This window comes from Choristoneura fumiferana, chromosome 20 (genome assembly GCF_025370935.1).
Source record: "Choristoneura fumiferana chromosome 20, NRCan_CFum_1, whole genome shotgun sequence".
NCBI classification, from domain to species: domain Eukaryota; kingdom Metazoa; phylum Arthropoda; class Insecta; order Lepidoptera; family Tortricidae; genus Choristoneura; species Choristoneura fumiferana.
Genome location: NC_133491.1, coordinates 16,611,367 through 16,628,856, shown reverse-complemented (window position 1 = coordinate 16,628,856; position 17,490 = coordinate 16,611,367). Strand labels below are relative to the sequence as shown.

Sequence of the window (17,490 nt, the reverse complement as noted above, 5' to 3'; positions counted from 1 at the left end):
GTACGAAGCCGCGGGCAAAAGCTAGAATAGAACTGCTTCAAGAGACGTGTTTCAAAATGCACTAAGGAGTTTTGAACACATTTCAAAAGAATTCAGTGTAGCACTATTTAATTAGTCATGTTTTTTCGTTTAGATGCTAAGAAGGACAGATGGACGGAAGCGTTTATTCATCCAATTGACATCGGTGCTTCAAAGACAATGTTGGTAACTCGGTACGATGACTCTAAAATTGATTAACGTTCTTCTTCAAATGTACTACATATAGTGGGTTACGTCAGGCCATTTAAAAGTTCAAAAAAAAGGAAGAATGAAAACATCTGTGTATGCATTGCACCCATCTGAAAATAATCCAACCGGCACCCATGCTGGAGATCTATGAGGAAGGCCTATGACCAACAATACGTCTATTGTTGGTCGTAGGATCTCAAAATCTTCATCAAAATCATCATTATCCTCCTCTTCACCTTTCGCAACTCGTTTAGGCGATTCTGCAAAAGAAAGTGCAGGTGCACTCGGATCCAGTTGTGTCCTAGGTCACAAAGTCACTTTTCACTTTTAACAGCTACCGCTTTGACCGATCTTGATTGTTTTAACCGGTTCACATTCTGGAGCCAAATATGTTTCGGTTAATGAATAATTAACTGCAGTCTTAAACGTTTAATTGGGAGCCTTTAAAAGGCGAGTGAACCGTTTTTAAGGCAGGCAGGGCACTTGCAGTACCAGCTGTGGGTATCCTTGGACTGCGGTGATTACTTACCATCTGGAAAACCGCGTGCTCATTTGACGTGTGCTAAATATGAGATAAAGTTTTGTAATGTCAATACATATCTTGATGAGTTGCAAAGAAGGACCGTAAAAGTTTATTATTCAACTTTATATAAATATTTTGAAATGTATCCTTTAAATATAACCCTATTCCCCCCCCTTCCCTTCCCTAAACCCATATATCGCTATCGTTGTTTTGTGTGTTTGTGGAGCCGCAGTGCAAGTTAAAACTTGTGTTAGTTTGTGTGTACTGTCTTTGTTGTATGTTTAGCATTCTGTCGTGTCAGATACTTTATCACGCGCTCCACTGTGGCAGATATCAATCCAGGTACCGTACATAATAAAAAAAATTGCAACTAATACAGACTTGAGGATGTCCTCTTTATAAAGTCTTTAAACAAAACAAACCCCGACTTCTTTTAAATAATTTCGTAGTTCGAAACAATTTACTAACCAACGTACTTAAACGTGTAATGGGTGTGTTTAGTTCGCCGCCACCAATTTCTTAATTGAAACGACTTCCTTTGAAATCTCGAAACACCTGTTCAAATCACAGGTGGTCTGAGGTCAATTGCTTCCATAAATAGATCAAGGGGTCAAGGACTTCTTTCATTCAGATAACTAGTTATTATTTAGGAGTAGTTTATAGTAAGATAAATTTACTAAATGTTTAGTCGCTTCCCGCCTTCTGTTCCTGTGTATGTATGTATTTCACTTAGGTCTTTCAAAACTGCGCAAGTGATTTTAATACGGTGTTTATTAATCTATAGAGTGATTCATAGAAAGGTTTATAATTATATAGTGAAGGTATATACAAGGTGTTAATTAAATAACTGGGAACCTCAGACACCCCAAACATGGCAAACATATTTTTTCATTTTAAGTTATTTGATTGAATTTCCTTTTGAATACCTTCATTATTTTAAAATATATTCGTGTGTTTTGCTAAGTCAGTAATTCTACTTCATTTCTAACTCTACACTCACGATTTGTATTTGTCAGTTGCGCGTTGACGTTTTTAGAAGAAAATCACACATTGACAGCAAACCGGCCAGTATTAAATCATCGAAATAGTATGCAACCTCGCTAAAATATTTAATTGGCGTCTGTTGCAGTCGTAAATTTTAGACCGGGCACAATAAAAAAGGGATTTAAAAACACAAACACAACCTAATTTAAAACATAGTGTAATTGATTCTACTCTCGATTCTGGGCAAACTACTTTCTGGTTTTCAGCTATTTAATTAACACCTTGTATAATTAATATAACTAGCGACGCGCCGAGATGTAGTTTTGGGGAACGGGAAGTGAAAAATATGAAGTTACCGCCTTTGATATTTTTACTTTCTTTATTCTTGTCGTCTATTTTTTGTCGAGGTGTGTTATTGGCTACTTTCTTCCAACTTGCTTAATTCTTACTGAGCTGGTTTAGCGACTCGAAGTGAATCTTTGCCTCCGACAGCAGTCTTTTGCCTTGACCTCCACCAGGTCACCGGGCCACGAGGCTCAAGGAATGGATCCATGCTGATTGCCATTCCAATTAAATGGCGTTTCTGAGTCACCATCGAGGTGAAGCTGTTACCGTTCACAATCGCTTTGAGCATTGGTTGACTCGTCCATTGGCGGGTGATATAAAGACCATGTCAGCATGTACTGAAGTTGTAACGCTAACGTAATATCCAGCACTAATAGCATAGGTATCTATTGTTGGTTCTTCTCACAACACAGCGTAATGTCTTCCCATAGTGAACAATGCACAATGCATCGGTGACACACTGACGCGACCTTGCCAGGAGAAAGTTGTTTGGTTTGTAATTAGGTATAAGCTTAGGTCATCCTTTCAGGGGGAGTTTACTGATGGCGGCTTGATTTCACGCACTCAGACGTTTTGTTTTTCTCTTTTTTTTTGAGGCTTTGAACACTCCAGGTGATCATGTCAGCCTCATGGGTGCTCGTTTATTTTTCAAACTAGAGCGGGCACATTTGGTAAATGCAAATGCTTTTGTCAGATGTTGGCTCTAGCCCAACATGATTGGCACCTCCCTCGTTCATGCCCTAAAAATAAGAATAAATAAATAAATAAAAATCACGGGACAATTCACACCAATTGACCTAGTCCCAAAGTAAGCTTAGCAAAGCTTGTGTCATGGGTACTAAGCAACGGATAAATAAAATTATATAGATAGATACATAATTAAATACATAGTAAACACCCAAGACCCGAGAACAAACATTCGTATTTTTCATACAAATATCGAACCCGGGACCTCAAGCTTCGTAGTCAGGTTCTCTAACCACTAGGCCATCTGGTCGTCTAAGCATAAGCATAAGCATTAAGCGTAAACCATAAAAGGACGGCAGTGGGTTGGATCGGGAGTGCGGCGGGTCTATTTACGTGGGTGTATAATGAATGAACAACATCACACTGACGGCGGGTGCGGGGCGGGTCGTGCGTGCCTTCTGAGTTTGTTGTTAATTAGTATAAATGTATATAAATAGTTAGTATAATTTATTTTAGAGGCACCATCGCATCATTAGATACATCATAACTGTTGGAGTGACAAAGGGTATGTAATATTTCAAGACGGCGTCCGCCAAAAAAAATGGAGGGGAATAGAAAATATATATAATCTTGTATCGTAACAATATGGTTAGCAATATGGAAAGGTTTTGATTAGCACATTTAAATATCAAAAAGTAAGAATGACTTTATTTCCAGAACAATACAGGTCCAACTATAAAAAAGGTATATTAGGTACAATAAAATGAAATAAACTAAAACTATAATAAATCTAAAAATGGACCCTGCGGCATGGTACCGAAGATGCTGGCAGCATGTCCCCGCTGGATCGCAAGACTGATGCGTTGAGCGAGGAAACTGCCAGCTCTTCGGTCTCCTGTGGTATCTCTGAGTCAAGTGTACTGAATTCAAGCTTAGTTGGATTCTTGTAGAGCTAACAAAATTAACTTAAAAAAAATACAAAAAGATGATCTAAAATTATGTATCTTATAAGATACACTGCCAAGTTTAGGGTCTAACGGCGAAAAACCTGTATTATTACGAGAATTAAAATTTAAAAAACGCTACCTATATCTAAGTAGGTAATACGAAACTTCTTTTGTACTGCCTTGAACTGTTGCAGACGGTCTGACACAAACCCATACAACTGCGATAATTGGATGTATGACGCGTGTCTGGACGCGCGTTTAGCCATTAAGTGTTTGTAGAAAAAAAAATGTAGTATACTAATAGCGGCTCGCAACTCTGAGTTTTTCGAAATTCATGTGCGGAATTACATTTGAAATTTACCACGAGCTTTACGGTGAAGGAAAACATCGTGAGGAAACCTGCACAAACCTGCGAAGCAATTCAACGGTGTGTGTGAAGTTCCCAATCCGCACTGGGCCCGCGTGGGAACTACTGCCCAAGCCCTCTCATTCTGAGGGGAGGCCTGTGCCCTGCAGTGGGACGTATATAGGCTGGGATGGAAAGAATGTGTAACATACTCGTAGTGATTTATCAGAATGCAATACAGAACATTAAATTAAATTAAATGTAGAGATTAACTACCTTTTGTTTTTACAACCAGTCAACTTTCCCTGTTTGATGTTGTTGGGTCAAATCCTATAGTTCATTTTGACCTACTTCCTTTTATTTTTTAACAGAAACTTACATTACTAGAGAGCGATCTTTTCCAGTTAACCTCTGGGTAGAGGAACTCTTTCGTTTAGTTTTTCTATACGCAAGACCAAGTTATTTGTACCGCATTATAGTTTGAACTCTTGACTCTTGGCGAAACTAAAGTAATGATGGTTATGTAAGTACAAGACTTTAATGAGATGTCGGTTTGTAACACAAATCTTGTTACTTAGAATATTATCGCATTAATTTAGTTATTTGGTCCGAAGAATTATCATCCCAGCCCACATATACGTCGCACTGCTGAGCACGGTGCTTTGGGAACTTCACACACACCATTGAATTGCTTCACAGGTTTGTGCAGGTTTCCTCATAATGTTTTACTTCACCGTGAAGCTCGTGGTTAATTTTAAATGTAATTTATGACATGACTTTCGAAAAGCTATGGCGCACTATGTGCGCCCGGTTTTGAACCCACGACCCTATAGGATTCATATGATGTATAAATTTCTACATAAAAAGGCTAAAACACCGCTTCTTTCGTACAGTCACCAGCACCAATATCTGACACAACAAGCGTACATAAATATCTGATACTTTATTTCTAGGGCCGAAAGGACGTGTCAGATATTTTGGCACGCCCCGCTATGGTAGATATTAATACTGGTGACTGTACTACTTCGGTTGGTAGCGGCTTAAATAGTAGGTACACGACACCTAGGTCATCCATTTATCTCTTTGTGTACGTCTTACGGTGGACCGAATGCCCAGCTGATCCTACTAATATTATAAATGTGACAGTTTGTGAGTGAGTGAGTGAGTGAGTGAGTATGTTTGTTACTTCTTCACGCTGAAACGGCTGGACGGATTTGGATGAAATTTGGCAAAAAGTTAGTTTATAACCTGGATTAAAACATAGAATACTTTTTATCCCGATATTCCCACGGGATAGGGATAAAATCTCTTAATAACAACCGAGTCATGAAATTTGGTATGTAAGTAGCTGGACCTTTGGAATAACACATAGGCTACTTTTTATCCCGATATTCCCACGGGATAGGGATAAAATCTCGAAACAACAACCGCTGGGCTTAGAGTCATGAAATTTGACTATGATTGTTTTTAATGTAAGGTCAATGAAAACAACGATTTAATTTTCGGGAATTGCCATGGGAATTTTTTAAAATCCCGGAATTTCAATTCTGCTGCTGGACCTAATGATTTACGTGTGCGATGCTGCGGGTAAGCACTAGTTGCTTATATTATTAAATTTATTAATGATGCATGCTTTCTCCCTCTACATAATATGACAACAATCGTCATCTGATACGTTATCAGAACGCACGATAGCAGGGGTCGTTGACCGCAGCCCACGGCTCAGCTAACAGTAGACTGACCTTACTAGGAAGTTGGCCGCGGGTTCGGTGGACTCACTTTTTACACACTTTTGTTTAACCTAAAGATCTAGTGAGACATAGAAGTAACTAAATAGTAACGTGTTAATGACACTGAAAAAAAAAATAAATTGCTAACAGTAACAAATAACTTGAGTGAGTACAAAGGCCTGCTAAGCTAAGAGTTAGGTGGTGTTACAATTAGCATTATTTTGGTTCCTAATTACTAAATTTTGGCTAAACGTCTAATAGCCAAACTAGTTCAGCTAACCTTTTTCGAGAGTTGAATCGATACACTTTTTTAAATCAGGTTGTGTCTTTGTTTTTAAATCCCTTTCTTACTGTGTGTGTGGTTGCATACTATTTAGGTAATTAGAATACTGGCCGTTTTGCTTTCAGTTTAATTTATTGCTTAAAACTGCGAAGCGCTACTGACAATTACAAATTATGAGTGTACTCGTAGACTTAGAAATCAAGTAGAATTACTGACTTAGCAATACACGAATATTTTTTGAAATAATGAAGGAAGGAAGTAAATGCAATGAACTAACTTAAAATGACAAAAAAAAAACTTTTGGTGTGTCTGAGGTTTTAAGTTATTTAACTTACATCTACTAATTAATCCTGCTAATGTGATAAGTGCGAAAATTTGTGAGTGTGTGGGAATGTTTGTAACTCCTTCATGCTAAAACGCTAAAATAGAAGCTTCTTTTTATCTCGATATTCCCACGGGATGGGGAATTAGGGATACAATCTAAGCACTAGGTTAATGGACATGAAATTTGGGTCTATTGTTTTTAATGTAACATCAATAAGTCCATGATGTTATTTTTGGGAATTCTCACGGGATTGTTTCTTACATTCACGCTAAAACGCCTGGACGAATTTGGATGAAATATGGTGTTTCATCTCAACCGCATAATCTATTATTATTGAATCCGAGGGTAGAATACTACCTAGTATACAAATACTCATATATATATGCGTCTGTGACAAAACGCAAACAGCATGAACAAAAAAAAAGTATTCGTGCATTTCTGCGTTATACACTGGTCGTATTTTATTTGTTTACATAATCTTTCTATTGATCAATAAAACGTTTTCTTCGGCTTGAGTACATTTTGCTATCAAGTGTAGCCCATTCAAATGTATAGTTTACGTAACGATGATGTCATTTCTGCCCAACAGTGGGCGGACCGGTGGACAAATTACCATTGGAAGCTCTGTAACGGTCACGCTGGGCCCTAGACATACAAATATACAAACAAACTAGTAGACGTATTTTTAGTACAAAATATTATATTACTTCGTGTAATTATTTTGTTCTTGAATTGTTAAAATTATAAAACTAAATTGAAACTGAAATATATAAAAATGAAAACTATTAGGTAGCTTAGCACAAAATTTTGATCTAGATATGTCCCTGTGGCATTTTTATTTGTATTTTGCAGATATTTTAAAGTGAAATTTGATCTACTTGCAGTGGTCGGATTGACTTGCTATTTTGTTCATCCATAGAGGTCTCTCAATTACCTAGAGGATCGTGGGTTCAAACCCAGTTTCGCACGTCTGAGTTTTCAGAATTCATGTGTGAAATTTAATTTGTAATTAACATACACTTTTACGTTGATGGAAAACATCGTGAGAAAACACAACACACGAAATTCAATGTATGTGTGAAGTTCCCATACCCCATAAACCCGAGTGGTAACTACGGCCCAAGTCCTCTCTTTCTGAGAACAGGCCTGTGCGCTAAATGGGACGTATACAAACCGAGATGATACAGGTCTAATAAAGTACTGTCATAATAAAACAACGTTACATACTCAGGTTTTTACAACATCTAAAAAATTAACTCAAAAATTTCAATTCAAAAATTAATCTTCACGTAACCGTGTCTTACTTACATTATGGCGATTCGTAAAAAACATTAGCATTCGGAGTGCGCCGGCGCACGCGAAGAAACCCCAAACACATGTTACGCGGCGTTACGTAGACGACATACTTTCTAACGAGCCGTAGGTGATTACCTTGCTGACACTGAGTACTGCAGTTAGCTGTAATGTTAAAGACATACTTCTCTACTGAGGCGCTACAACCCTTAGTAGCTCTTGGCTGGCATCCTCAATGGTTTTTCTTTAGTTTATTCTATCCCTGCATTTCTTTCTCCATGGTGTTTCCTTGCATAGGCAACATAGAGTATAGATTCCATGTTCTGAATTCGCATCAGTCTTGAATATAACACTTTTTTTTTACGAGTGAAATTATTACGTTTTAGGACGTTTAGCACCTTAAAATGGCCATCACGTCTTAGAAAACACAAAAACATTAATATGACGTTCAATGTTTCTACATTTGCATTCAAATGTTTGATTTTATTATTATATTCACACCACAATATCAACAAATGACGGACCTATCAGCCATAAGCACCATGTACGCGAACATAGACCCTATGTGTATGCAAATGTAGTTGTTTATCCCCAGTTTGATTGAAGACGTGTCGATTAAGATTCGAAACGGCAATTACGATTAGATTTTAGTAAAACCGTCACGTTTTCGGAGAAAGTTCGCATTTTGTAAAGTGAACGCGCGTAAACCACGTAGTGTGCATCGGGCCTTCTTTGATACAGGTTCAGTGATACTGGCCAGTTATAAACTTCCCTAAAAGGACTAAGGAATTGGACATTAAAAAAAAACTAAGCAAGTTCTGTGGTACTGGCCAGTTACAAAAATACTTAAAAGACTTGGTGCGATTGATTAGAAAAAAAGGTAAAGTACCTGATCAGTGTTGTCGGTTAATTATGGTACTTTGTGTTCAATTATACGATACAATTACTTTATATTGAACACCATTACACCCCAACATGGTAGGTAAGTACAGGAATCAAAGGTGAATATAAAAAAAAAACAAGTTAAGCAAATATGATGGCGATTTCAAAAAAAAAATGCTATAAGTACCCTGCATTTGGTCTTTTCTAAACTAAACTTCACAACTGATTGTGGTGTTTCTTAAGAGTACCTATCTGTATTTTATATATTTAAATTACATTATTAGTTATCTTTTAAAGTTTGCCTAAATAGTATCTACAAAGTATTAAACTTCGTTCGTCGTTCTTAACTCTTACTTACATCATTAATTTTAACTCTATCTGTATTTGTTTGTGAATTGACTAGATGCTAATTCACTTTTTAATTACATCTTTAGCATCTGTAAACACACTCTCTTGCCGTCACGACTCATAAAATACAAGGTTATACCATCTTTCTAAAAAAACACAATCAACAATCAACATCAACAATACAACATCCATTAAAAAAACAATTTAAATCGGTTCAATTATTTATAGGTACATACCTATTATGAAGTAAGTAAGTAGGTATGCAGAGGTTTAAAAAAATGTAGCAACTCATTCATAAAATAATGGATGGTAAATCGAATTGATGTGTCAATATTAATAACTTTACACAATAACCTTGCCATACAGAGGTCAAGCGTAAACCTATATTAACGCTAATAAACCGGCAACACTGAGCGAAATGTCACGCGTACGTCACATGTGGCAACACTGCAGTAATAGAGATGTAAATGAATGCGTATTATTTATCGATAATAATGGTGTCTTTAAAGGTCAACGCGCGTGGTTATTTTAATTTAATGGCAATTTGGAAATTTCAGCGCGTGAATGTTTACTCATAGGTGACAGATACGTTATGTGTGGCTGTAAACATTACCTTATTAACTAAAGCCGACAAATAGGCATACGCGTTTCAGCTGATGTTAAATGATCACCGCCGCGCCGTCCATGGATGTGTTTGAAAAAGAAAAAAAAACGAAAATTCGCTTTTTAGAGACACCTCTGATAAAAGAAACCAGCTGCCAGTCCTAGCTTTTACAATTTTTACGGTATTTATTACTTTAAAAAAAAACGACGTTCGACATAATATTGTGAAACGATACTGAACTTAACACAGTTTAAGCAATTTCTTAATTTTTAGAAGCTTTATACAAATAAATGTTTCAGCATCGCTGGGCTGGCATCCCTTTTTTTTCTGGCTCGCGCGGCTTGCGCATCTGCCACAGACGCGTAAAGGTAAGGAAGCGAAATCAATAGAAAATACGGGAATTTGGAATACGGAAATGGCATCCCTTTTGGCTTTAAGTAATACATAACTTATTCTGTGGTAATACGTTATTGTTTTTTTATCATGTTACTTTCAAACTCAAACTGCTTATATGCCGAATAATAGTTTTATTTCTCTATTCAAATGGCTGTTCTATTTGTACTTTTTTAATCGACTTCAAAAAGGGAGGGGGTTCTATGTTCCAATGATTGTACTTTTTTTTTATTATTGCATATCGTTAAGCTTAAGATAGGATATTGCAATGTTGGTAAAATAATTTATTCAAACTAATACAAACGTTGCTTGATGGAAATGTCAATGCAGCATTAGCGGGGGAAATATTGAAAGTAATTAAGTGAGGGCAGAGGGGAATTACTCTATTAAAGTTATTACTTCAGCAAGACAGGTTATTAAATAAACTGTTATTATGACTATTAGTAAACGAAGTATTTTTAAGGTTCCGTACCCATAATATTCAAACGGAGCCCTATTGCTGTCACTTACGTGTCCGTCTGTCGTCTGTCACACAGGTCTAACAGCCAAACGTTTGAAGTTATAGTTTAAAAAAAATCCACAGTAAGAGCGTCTTGTTGAGCCGCACATATAGATTAGATCTATATCTGTGTATTGAGCCATAAAACAAGTTGTCATATAATATTTTTAAATGTTTTTTATTAAGTATCTGTTTTGTTCTTGGGGGGCGCAAAACAATTATTCTCAAGAAATTTTTAACTTCCCTTTGACGTTAGATATGAACACAAATTTGATGAGAATATTTTACTAAAAAATACATTAATCATAGAACTGCCATTCGGACGGCTTTTATTTTATATTTGATAAGTAACCTTAAATATGTTTTATTGTTTAACGTTAGTATGAATTATTTAAATATTTGAAACACTTTTCCTCTAATGGCTTGCGTTAATTGTTTATTACCCGGCTACCTAAACAATAAGAGTATTTTGTTGTAGAGAGTTCTCCGGTTACTTGAAGTTTTTTACGACATTACATAGTAACGGATTTTGACCACTTTCGGAGTGAAAATGTGAAACTCATTCATCTACAACAACACCTGATCATTAAAAATATTTTTTAATGTAGCGTCACAAAATCATTTCTTAAGAATTCTAATGTCGTTGACCTTTTGAATTACCAAACGACACTTTTTAAAGCCAATTACATAAATCAATTTAAATGGTATTCACAAATATTAACTGCGATATTAATAGTCCAATTAGGCGAAGTATTTTGACAGATGTCAGGGGCCAATACGAACAACGTTCTCTTTCTAACCACGTCCAAACATCGTCTGTCATTTTCGATGAACAAGCTTGCTCAAATTAAGTGAATAATTGCCTTAGACACGCGAAGAGTCCATCAGTTTCAATCGAATCATAATACGAAGAAGATAAAGTTTTTATTTCGAATTTATTACTGGCCAGTAACGTTTAAAAAGTAATGCCGTTTTTATAATTACTCGAACACTTTCCCCTCCCTAGCCGCTGGAAAACGCGCGAAAGTTGCTTACTTAGTTCATCTCCGCGCACCGCTCGCACTGCGTCAAATGGAACGCATTTAAAAAGTTACGACTAAAAAGAGCATAGATTAAAGTCTATGTAGTTTTTTTTTGTGGTGAACGTGCTTGGATTGTTCTCATTGAGTTACCGGTATGTTTTTGTTTTTAAAAGTTTTATAAATGCCAGTCTATGTCTTGTTGTGTTGCGCAGTTATGCAGCAAGTTTTAGGTTCTATAGACCCTTACTATTCACGCGTTAATTAAAGTCTAGATAGAAATGTAAACGGGTCCGATGCAATTCTCTAATAAGGAATCTAAAATTCTATATCTTAATATTTGATTGTTAAAAATAAATAAAACACGGAAAAGTGTGAGTCGAATTCGCGTAAAGGGTTCCGCACCGCACCACTATTAAACCTAACCTAACCAACAAAAAGTTGGAAAACCCCGACTTTGTCACTTCAAAGTTTAATATCTTAAAAACGGCTAAACCGATTTTGATGAAACATACCTAAGAACCATCGCTAGAAAACCTGCTTTCAAATAAAAAAAAACCCGCATTCAAATCAGTCGTCCCGTTTAAGAGCTATGGTGCCACAGACAGACAGACACACACACACACACACATAGCGGTCAAACTTATAACACCCCTCTTTTTGCGTCGGGGGTTAATAATTATTGAGATCGACCAAAAACCCTCCTTTTTTACTTCATTTTTTTTTACATAAAACTGACCCGTGATTGACCCCTCACCTAATAAAATTCGAACTTCGCATCTTGCAGTCACCGCTATGCGTGTCTGTGTCTGTCTGTGGCACCGTAGCTCTTAAACGGGTGGACCGATTTGAATGCAGGTTTTCTAGCGATGGTTCTTAGACATGTTTCATCCAAATCGGTTCAGCCGTTTTTGAGATATTGAACTTTAAAGTGACAATGTCGGGGCGGGGGTTTTCCAAAATTTTGTTGGTTGGGTTATTTTAACCCGGAAATTTTTGCAATCTCGTTAAAATTGAGTTGGTACGGTGCCGTGACGAAATAATAAGCTCGTATGGTCGCCGCCTGTTGAAATCTTTTAAAACCCTAGCATTAAGGTCCAAAAGATACTAGGTACTCTAGATTAAGTATTACTGAATCAGGAGTTTTTTTGCGGAGGTCCATATCAATGAACTGAAGAAACAATTACTTTGCTCACCCGTCGACTTCGACCTTATGATAGCTACGTTTATGTAAGAAATGTGTGTTCATGCAGTTCCTCCGCCTCCACACTGTAAGAACACACACAAATTACACAAACCCATCTATCACCAACACCACACTACACTGGCGCGTAACGAACTCAACCAGAGCTCATCTTCAGAGCAACACATCCGTTAACCATGCTAACAGATGTTAGTCTAACATTTGTGTGCGTTCTTACAGTGAACACACATTCGAGGAACTACATGAACACACATATCTTGCATAAACGTAGCTATAAAGTCGCGGGTGAGCAAAGTTATTGTTTCAGTTTATTACATACACATACATACATAAAATCACGCCTCTTCCCAACGGGGTAGGCAGAGACTACATCCTTCCACTTGCTACGATTCTGGCATACAACTCTCGCTTCCTCTACATTCATCAATCTTTTCATGCATGCACGTCGGTTTAGAGTACTCCTGACCCGACCTTTCTTCAGAACGTCCCCGATTTGATCGTGGTACGTTCGTCTAGGCCTTCCTCTCCCAACGTTCCCAGGTTCAACGTTTAGTTTATTACTCTGGATTAATTTCAAAGCACCCTGAAAGAGCTCTCGCCCGACAGTAGCTAGAGTGTTTTTAACGTATTCATTTGAAATGAGCTAATTAGCGTTCATTTGATAAAAAAAAACATTCCGCAAGTTTGACGAATCTAATAATACCTCTTATGATGAAAGCCGTCCAGCTGTTTAGACTACAGCGAGGACCAAAGAAATATGCATACACTAGCTTTTGCCCGCGGCTTGGCCCGCGTGGTATTCGGTTATCGGGAACTGTACATTTTTTCGGGATAAAGTAGCCTGTCACTCTCTGGCCCATAAACCTATCTCTATGCTAAAAATCACGTCTAAATCACGTCTTCGTCTTCGACGTGAAAGACGGACAAACATACATACAAACACACACGCTTTGGCATTTATAATATTAGTATGGATTGCATACGCTCGAAAAACAACCATTCTACGGGCAGTCGGGTAAAAAGAATGTCATTGTCTTGATCATCCTCGAGATACAACTAAAGACACGTTTTTATATAAGTATACGAGTAAAACGTGTAAGGTAACAGTTATCAATTGCTGCCTCTTAGACACGTAATACGCAGTGGAAGTATTGACTCGTCAATTTAATTATTAACCTCGGTATCTACAGATACGTGTCAACATAAATGTCTCTTTCTTTTCATAAATTCTTCTACGCCCAGTAAGTGCTGTAACCGTGATAAAACAATTTAATTACTGGCCAGTACGACCTTGTAATTTTACAATACCGTTCCTAACGGTACAAAACAACGAGAATTATTCAAACCGTACACTCAAAACGTCGTGCTCACAAACCGTGAGATTCCAGTGAACAAAACAAACGAGGTCTTCCCTTTTATGATATGAATACATTAAAGCTTGTAAATCCTCCGAAAAATACCCTTATCCTAAGCCACAGATTCAAAAACATGTACACAAACAAACTTTTTCTGAAAAGATTAAAAATGAAAGGAATCCATCCAAAGTTCAAACTGGCAGCTGCAGTCAGATTCAAAATTAGAACGTATGCAATCCGTTGAGCGTTCTAAATTTCCGTTCGGTATGGCGTTTAAAATTAGAACCCTCGTCTTAGTTCGGCGTTCGACACTGTCGTTTGTCACTCGCTAGTTCTAATTTTGAACTTTTGATTAAATCGGGGCCCGGTGGTTATAAAAAGTCAATTAGTTGTCTATTAGAATGGGCTTAATATAAAGCAGTGCGCACAATGAACGGTTTCCGCAATATTATTCTAGTTGACAATAGCTCAAAAATGATTGCTGGTCTAACATTAATGCTCCAGCAAAAGAAGCATATTTAGGTGTTTATAGTTAATTGCTCACACACTCTTAATGAGTTCCGTGGACCTTAGCAGTCATTACCAATTAAAAATGGTTCCGTCACTTAAAATTCCCTTGCGTCAACCTGGGATACAATGTGAGTTGTGTATTGCGTCAAAATGTGTCAAAATCAGTGGCCGGGAAGTAGGATTCTATGAAAATGTGATCTATAATTAAACAAATAATTAAAATAAATATCTCTACATCCGTCTATATTACGTTCTTATTACCGTAATCCGATAAGTCCTAGATATTTTAATAAGGTCTAAATTAAGCTTGTTATCTGGGTTATCAACATAAGCAGTTAAGGATTTGCATTGTCTGGTATAATGTGTTAATCTTAAGATTATAAGTGTAAATATCCTGACATGCAATGTCCAATAGACGACACCTTGCTGTCACCTTTTTTGCTAGTGACAGTCATAAAATTACCGATGACAATTACTGGGACAGTTACCAGTACTCGGACGTCTACCTTATGATTTTGTAGTCTAGAGAAACAGCTTGCAGACTTTGCACGTTTCACTGTTGGACACAGGTCCCAAATTACATGGCCCATTACTGGGCACAGACTGGCCCTAACATCTTAGACGGGCCAAGCCCATTACTCTCAGTGTCAATTACTGGGCACTGCCTCTTACATAGTAGTCTCTATGGAACCAGTCGATGACTACATACCTCTTTATCTGTTGTCATTAAGCATGTTATTGTTTTGTGTTCTGTAACTCTATTATATTTTATTTTTATTTATTGGTTTGCTAACAGATACAACACCATTAAAAGTACAGAAAGTCGATGTGTTAGTAACATAAACAGAGTGTTAATCCATTAGGCAAACACAACCTGCATAACTCATACTATTTCTAAAGTATGCCATGCCATACGATTAAATAAATACACGGTGTCTGTGCAAATTGCCTTTCATCTTTTGGGATATTTCATACATTTGATCAATATCATACCAAACGAGTTTTTAAAAGAGCATTAGACTATAGAAATAAAGTTTAGGTATTCGTGTAACCGCGTCATTAACATAACAGTCAACCTTGCACAACATGTCATCACCGACTTACTCAGTATACTTGGAATGACCTAATGATGACACTCGGATATCACAAATATTATCGTTGACTTTTGCAAGAACATTGTGTTGGCAATCTGAGGTTTATAAGTCAGTATTTTGAAGTTCCCAATCCGCACTGGGCCCGCGTGGGAACTATGGCCCAAGCCCTCTTGTTCTGAGAGGAGGCCTGTGCCCAGCAGTGGGACATATATAGGCTGAGATGATGATGATGATGATTATGAAGTTTAAGGTCTCTACACGTTACACAGTATCATATTATGACCGTAATAGAAACGTGTCAGACAAAAATATATTCTTTGTATCGAAAAGTATGACACTAATGCCTATTAGCACGTTTCATAACCAACCGTCGCCTTCGCGTGTCATGTGTATGCGTTTGACATACCGTTTGACACTCCGTCCGGCACGTTCCTATTACGGTCATGACATAATACGGTGTAATGTGTAGAGACCTTTATAAGGTAAGCGTCCTAGTGCTCGACACGCTTATGCCCAATAGACGACACCCTGTTGTCACCTCTATTGCTAATGATATGTCATTAACGATGCCAACTATTGGGACAGTGACGAGCACTCGTACGTTTACCTTACTTTGGCAGTGGTATGGCATGGCAGTGATATTAGGTAATACAACAATAAGACGCCTAGTGGACGGCCATTCCATAAGCTTGAAACAGAGAGCGGTGGCGGGGCGGTGCGGCGCGGCGCGGAGGCCGTACCTGTTGTAATATTCGAGCTAAACTCCTAACGCCCAAGTCAAACTTTTGTTTTATGAAAATGAAGTTTTATGCCACTTGTGAGAGAGTTCAATGTTTATTTAATCGGCGTCACAGCTTAGTTTAAAATACCCATGTATAATTTGCGCACATGAATATAGTACACTAAAAAATACTCGGTAGCTGCGGTGTCGTTTCCCTTACTTCAAAATGGCGTGGACACAATGTAATATTCGAGGACTTAAAAAGCCATAAAGCACAAGCAACAATTCATCAAGCACCCAAAGCACCCAAGGTAATTTGCGCTTTATAGCCCATTTGTTACGGGTTACTATAGCCTGCCATAATCGTTTCCTATCACCGAAGGAAACTGTATTTCATATTATTTATGTAACGTGGAAAATTATTTAATGCGAACGTAGAGTTCCTGGGTTTCTAAATAATTGAAATCTGAGAAAAGTAAAGAGATTGCGCGATAAATTACTTGATAGCTTACTACTTAGGTACCATAATCTCTGGCTTAATGTCTTACTGCGTCCCGCTTCGTCTCAGAATGGGAGTACTTGGTCTGCAGTTCAGACTCAAAGTGGGTTAAGAACACACACACCATTATAATTGTTTTGTAGCGATTACTAGCGCTATCTAGTGAGCAAATGTTAGAAACTCCCATATCTTACATCGCGCCTTTGAAGTTTCTCAACTCGAAGTTTCTCGACTTCCCACGCCACGCTCTACCTTCGGACTTTGGTCGTCAGGCATAACAGACATCTACCTGGAGAGACATCCCCACAGTTTTACTTCAGTTTGTCTTCACCGAAAAGCTCATGTTGAAATTGAAATGAAATTTCGCACATGCATTTGGGAAAATTCAGAGGCACGAACTGAGTCTGAACCCACGATCATCTTTATCTGAACGAATAAACTTAGCGGCCATTTTCTTCTCAACCCAATTTAAAACCAATTATACGCTTTACGTAATCCTCAAATAAAAAAAGACTGATTCGTTAATTAGGTAAGAAGTTAATTATCATCTCGTTCGGTAGCCAGTCCGTATAAATCACGTTGAACTGCAATTAGAAAGAAAAAATTACCTTTTTTTTACGTAACTCATAATTTAGTGCTTGACTTTTTTTAATTGCTTATCCAACGCTATC

At 37.5% G+C, this 17,490-nt stretch overlaps 1 protein-coding gene across 6 annotated transcripts in view; it reads left to right on the top strand.

Moving 5' to 3' along the window:
- smash (smallish) overlaps positions 1–17,490 on the top strand; it is a 215,896-nt gene that overhangs the window by 99,518 nt on the left and 98,888 nt on the right. The window lies entirely within an intron of this gene.